Source organism: Trichechus manatus, unplaced genomic scaffold, assembly GCF_000243295.1.
Source record: "Trichechus manatus latirostris isolate Lorelei unplaced genomic scaffold, TriManLat1.0 scaffold00031, whole genome shotgun sequence".
Classification (NCBI taxonomy): domain Eukaryota; kingdom Metazoa; phylum Chordata; class Mammalia; order Sirenia; family Trichechidae; genus Trichechus; species Trichechus manatus.
Genome location: NW_004443967.1, coordinates 12,984,932 through 12,991,094, shown reverse-complemented (window position 1 = coordinate 12,991,094; position 6,163 = coordinate 12,984,932). Strand labels below are relative to the sequence as shown.

Here is a 6,163-nt window from a genome sequence, read left to right as displayed (position 1 = left end):
AGAGCAGAAGATAAGTGGGGTGCAGAACTCAAATTCTAGTCAAAAGACCAGACTTAATGATCTGACTGAGACTGGAGGGACCCCAGAAGACATGGCCCTGGACTCTCTGTTAGCCCAGAACTGAAACCATTCCCGAAGCCAACTCTTCAGACAAAGATTAGACTGGACTATGGGACATAAAATGATACTTGTGAAGAGAGTGCTTCTTAGCTCGAGTAGATTACATGAGACTAAACGGGCAGCCCCTGTCCAGAGGTGAGATGAGAAGGCAAAAAGGGACAGGAGCTGGTTGAATGGACACAGGAAACCCAGGGTAGAAAGGAGGAGTGTGCTGTCACATCATAGGAAGAGCAGCTAGGGTCACATAGTAATGTGTGTATAAATTTTTGTATGAGAAACTGACTTGAACTGTAAACTTAAAGCACAATGAAAAAAAAACTTAAAAAATAATTTAAAGTTAGACATTGAAAAATTTGCTAAGAACGAAATCCTAAGAAATCCATCAGTGGAAGAACAATAGTCACACTAGTACATATTATTCTTTGGTTTCTCTACTATGGAATTTGCTCAAGTGAACCTGTTGCTTTGTTCTTTGATTTTCTGTCAGCTTAGTTTTAAGTTAATGGTAATGGTAAGATTGGCATAAGTTATTAGTTTATTAAGCCTGTAAATGCTAATTAAAATTTCGTTGTAAAGGTGTTGATTTGTGGTGTGCTTTTCTTTGCAGACCTCTGTATGGCTTTTCAATTTTAGTTGAAATTCCCTCCATGGCCTTTTGGAGTCCCTTGGTGTGTCTCCAGAGTAAATTTCCATTACTCTTCATTTCATCAATGGTGGAGTGGCAAGAAAAAGGAGGATCTGATTTGGGGTGAAAAGGTTAGATTGTGTAACTCCTTTTGGATTTCTTCCAGCATGGTTTTATTTATGTTTTACTTTTATAATACGTTTTCTGATTTCTCTGATCTTTATAATGTCCCTTTTTGCCTTCAAAGAGTTTGTCTTTGACAGTTCTGTAATCAGAGTAAATGTGTTCTAATTCCCCTTGAAGGCCCAGTCTACTATATATAAACCAAGCCTCATTTTTCAGACTTCCCCACTGATATGTATTCTGTGGCAGAGGAAATCTCTCAGTGACCTTAATTATTCGCGTATAGAAGTACATACATGTATTGAACTGCAGTCACTTTATGTATATCTACCACCATCACAAGTGGCTGTCAAGTCATTCCAACTCATGGCAGCTGAACGTGTGTCAGTAGAACTGTGCTCTGTAGGGTTTTCAACAGTTGACTTTTCAGAAGTAGATTGCCGGGCCTTTCTTCTGAGGTGCCGCTCGGTAGACTGGAACCTAAACCCTGAAATAAATTGTTGTATAAGTCAGTTGCTAAGTATTTTTCTTTATGGTTAGTAATCCTTAAATACTTCTCAAAAACTGGTAGGTGAATAAAACATATTCTACTATTCCCTAGTCATGTTGTTCTCAAAATTTTCCCACAGCTTATAAAAAAGGTAGACTTTTGAGACTAAGGTGGTTCAAAGAGCTTCTCTGGTAGTTTCTTATTATTATCTGTATTTTAGAGTTATGGTTGTCTTCTAATTGGTATTATATGATGCCACTATCTTAAATTACTAACTCCAGGCTAAGAGGTTTTTTTGTGTGCGTGTGTGTGTGTGACAGAGAGAGAGAGAGGATCAACAATTTCCATTTATAATCCATAATCCAAGAAAGAAGAGAGAAGATCAGACAGAGGACTTCATATAAGATAAACCCTTTTTCAGAAACCAAAAGAGGTAGGAGAATAGCTCAGGTTCATTGCTTGAAGGTTAAGAGGCTTTCATGTTCTTTTGGGACATCCATGTTAGATCCAGCCTAACTTTAACAAGAGTGGTCATGGAGGGGACCCAGGAAGCCTGCTATATCAAAAGGAATGATAATCATAAGGTTATGTTGAGTCATTTTTTGGCCAACAAGCTCCAGGGCATTGAATTTATGGCTAGTAGGAAAGATACCATTGGGTTGAAAACATTGTAGGTTACTGACTTCCTAAAGGAGATTATTATGGTATATTTGCAAAGGTTTTAAATTTATCAATGCTTTTGAGACATCTGCAAATATCAGTTAATTTGTGGACTTCTTAGGTTAAACTTTTAGTCCTGAGACTGATAACTACTTTATTAAAGACCAAAAGGTGGTTTGGATGTAAAACCTTAATTTTCTTTCTATATCAGAAAGTTTTCTATAGTTCTAGAATTACTATTCTTTTCCCATGTATTTTGCTCAGAAATATTGGCTTGAGGCGGAGAAAGCTGGGTTTTCAACCAAAGCCTCTACTTAGATTTAGGAACTTTTCATTGGCACTCACCTCAACTAACTGGACCTCCACAAGGGCCTGCCTTGTCAGTTGCATGTGGGTAGATATGGTACATGTGCCTCAAATGAGTGGGCAGAGAATGCTTAGTGATGAAATAGTACCTAATTCTTCAATCGTTACAGAATATCCAAGGTTATAAACCATAGCAATATGGCTAAAATTCTCATTTAAGAATAGTTTTCCCTGATGTTGACAGTGTTATCATACATTTTTCATTGGCATCCGTTGTTTTTTCAGTCCATCATGCATTATGATATGATTGAAAAGTAGCACACAATTTATGGCAGGGAACACAGTGAAATTTATAATGTGACAATGTGATAATAGCCAAGACTGTCAAAATATGCCAGCCATCCTCTGTAATTAGGCTCATTTGTGTGTTCTTAAAACTTGAAATGCGTGTATAAAAAAATCATTTTCTTCTGCTTCCTTACTGGCAATCTTGTGCAGTTCCTTCTGCATTGTCACATGTCTGTACCTTAGCAGTGTTTTGCTTTCTAACTGAGATTTGGCATGGTTTAGCTTGCTTATTGGAGCCTATCAAGTATATTCATGTATTTTCCAGTGAAAATGTATCAATTTTCTTATTAACTGATTGACAAGAAATGATGCTAAGTTTCGATGTAAAATTTGGAATTACTTTAATAAGTTATAGCTTTTATAATTAGAACACAGAAAATCTATAGGACCTTAGTATACCTTTACAGTTTAAAAAATTATTTCCCAAATCTTATTCTTGATAATCTTTCTCAGTGGGACTGATGGGCTCACTTTTTTTTTTCCCTGACCAACGGGCCAATTTTAAAGGACAAATCACCAAAGAATTAACTGTAGACACAAAAGAAATAGTAATTCAATGCCTGGGAAACATAAAGATGATAAACATGGTAAGATTAAAAAAAAACAAAACTGGAACAAAGTTGTTCAGAAGCCAACAATAATCCATAAGATTGAGAAAGTTGAGCCAGACTAAAGCAAGTGATTTAAAGAGGGTCTAAAAGTGAAAGAAGAAGAGATGAGTTTGGGAATTGCAAACTGGGATATGTGAATTAATGAGATTATAGTGTGGACCATGTTTGTTTCATTGTGGCTAAGGAACAGATATATAAAACAGGGTAAGGTAAGATGCTCACTGTATTCTTCAACCCAGTTGATGAACTAATAGTAAAAGGGAAAAAACTTTGAATCTGGGAGAGTGAGGAACTCCTTAATCTAAAATATAACCATTTCTTGCTGCAAAAATAATTATTAGTCAAAAAATAACTAATATCTGAGAGCCTACCATCTGCCACACACATTGTTAAGATACTTTGACTATATTTACATATAAAACTTAAAACAGCACTGCAAGTTGGTGTTAGCCCATTTTACAAAGTAAGAAACTAAGGTTGAAAGTTGCTGTTCAGAGTCTTTACAGCTAATAAACTTGACCTTAATACCTAATTATGAGTCAGAATCAACAGCAGTGATTCTATTCTGTTCATCTGGAGGATAGACTTTCAGTAACCTCTGCATTCTAGAAAACAGTGAAAAGAGTTAGTAGTAGTAATTTTAACCTCCTCCGCCCACCCCGGCAGCTTCTAAGAGGGAGGACAGGAACTATTCACAAAGGTTGCATTAAGAATCATAAGAATTTGGTCACTTGTAGGCCCTCAGTTGGCTAAATGTGTTCAGAATAAAGAACAGGATTAGACAGAGAGGAAGATGAGAAATACAAAAATAAAGTATTATCAGCCTGGAGCCAGTAAACATAAGGGGAAACGAACAGGCCTGTGTTCTTCATTAATTCCTAAGGGTATCATTGCATTGTCGCACAGTACAATAATCTTTAGTAGTGATATGTCAAGGGTTAGTCTAGATCCTGTAGATTTCTAGCTAAGCCCATTAAAGCAGATTTTTGAAAAAAAATTTACTTAAAATTTTTTTATTGTTTTTGTTATTTTATATAACATAAATTTTTGACACTTAACCATTTTTAAGTGTATAATTCAGTAGCATTAATTACATTGACAGCGTTGTGCAGTCATTACTATAAATCTATTTCCAAAAACTTCTTTATTACCCCAAACAGAAACTCTGTACCAATTAAGCAGTAGCTTCCCCTTCTCTTCCTCCCAGCCCCTGGTAACCTCTAACCTACTTTCTGTCTCTAAGAATTTGAAAATTCTAGATAAGTTCATGTAAGTAGAGTCATACAATATTTGTCCTCTTGTGTCTGGCTTATTTCACTTAGAATACTATTTTCAAGGTTCATCCATGTTGTAGTATATATTAGAATTCCATTCGTTTTTATGTCTGAATAATACTCCATTGTATGTATAGACCACATTTTGTTTATCTATTCATATGTTGATGGACACTTGGGTTGTTTCCACCTTTTGGCTGTCATGAATAATGCTGCTGTGAACATTGGTGTACATCTGTTGGAATCCCTGTTTTTAATTCTTTTGAGTATATACCCAGGAGACAGAATTCTGTGTTTAACTTTTTGAGAAGCCACCAAACTGTTTTTCACATGGCTGCACCATTTTACATTCCCACCAGCAATGCATTAGGGTTCTACTTTCTTCACAAATTCTAAAAATTTTTTGATTTTTTGGTAATAGCTATTTTAATGGGTCTGAAGTGGTATCTCATCGTGGTTTTGATTTGCTTTTTCCTAATGACTAATGATATTGGGTATCTTTTCATGTGCTTGGTGGCTAAGTGTATGCCTTGTTTGGAGAAATGTCTATTTAAGCCCTTTGCCCATTTTTTAGTTGGGTTGTTTGTTTTTTATTGTTGAGTTGTAGAACTTATTTATATATTCTGGATATTAAACCCTTATCAGATAAATGATTTCCAAATATTTTCTCCCATTCTGTAGGTTGTCTTTTTCACTTTCTTGATAGTACCCTTGGCACAAGAGTTTTTAGTTTTGATAAAGTCCAATTTATCTGTTTTCTTTTGTTACTTGTGCTTTTTGTGTCATATCCATTGCCAACTACAAGATCTTGAAGATTTACTCTTACGTTTTCTTCTGAGAGAATTGTGGTTTTCGCTCTTATATTTAGGTCGTTGACCCATTTTGAATTAATTTTTTACATGGTAAGAGGTTGGGGTCCAACTTCATTCTTTTGTGTGTGGAGATCCACTTGTCCCAGCACCATTTGTTGAAGAGACTGTTCTTTCCCTGTTGAATGTACTTGGCAAAAGTAGAAGTTTTGATTCCTAAAAGAAATTTTTGATTGGAAATTTGCTTTTGTGGGGCCTCCTCAGTCCACAGCCCCACAGCTTTGCCTTCTGTGGGCTTATGCTGAAAAGAACCAAAAATAGCCAAGACGGTATTAAGAACAAAACTGGTGGACATAATTAAGACTGTGTGGTATTGGTGTGAGAATAGACAAATAGACTAGTGGAACAGAATAGAGAGCCCAGAAATAGATCCACATATATAATCACCTGATTTAGGAGAAAGGTGATACGGAGGCTACTGGAGAAAGGCTCATCTATTAAATACGTGTTGCCGGGACAGTTGGATAGCGCCTCGGGAAAAAAGTATATTCTGACTCTTACTTCACACCATACAGAAAATTCAGTTTCAGATAGATTACAGGTAAAAATATGAAAGGTTTTTTAAAAAAAAAGTTTTAGGAAAACATCCTCAAGTATGAAGCAGGCGAGGTTTCTTATATGGATGTGGGACTAAGAACTAAGTCTGGCCTTTTGTTTCTGGTTTTTGAAAGTAGCCTGAGCAGTCAGGTGCTCTTTGTCTTTCTAAAATAGCCAGGCCAAACTTAAAAAACCAAACC

General features: G+C 35.9%; 1 protein-coding gene across 3 annotated transcripts in view; it reads left to right on the top strand.

Annotated features, from left to right (window-relative positions):
- The window catches only part of IKZF5 (IKAROS family zinc finger 5), a 16,327-nt gene that overhangs the window by 2,873 nt on the left and 7,291 nt on the right, over nt 1-6,163 (top strand). Inside the window, exon 2 of one of the 3 annotated variants that reach the window (XM_023730040.1) lies at nt 728-876. The exons of 1 other annotated variant lie outside the window; for it this stretch is intronic. The gene's annotated coding sequence lies outside the window, so the exon portion shown is untranslated. Of the gene's footprint in view, nt 1-342; nt 877-6,163 lie in introns of those variants that run through there. One more of the 3 variants, XM_004374919.2, reaches the window with a different exon arrangement.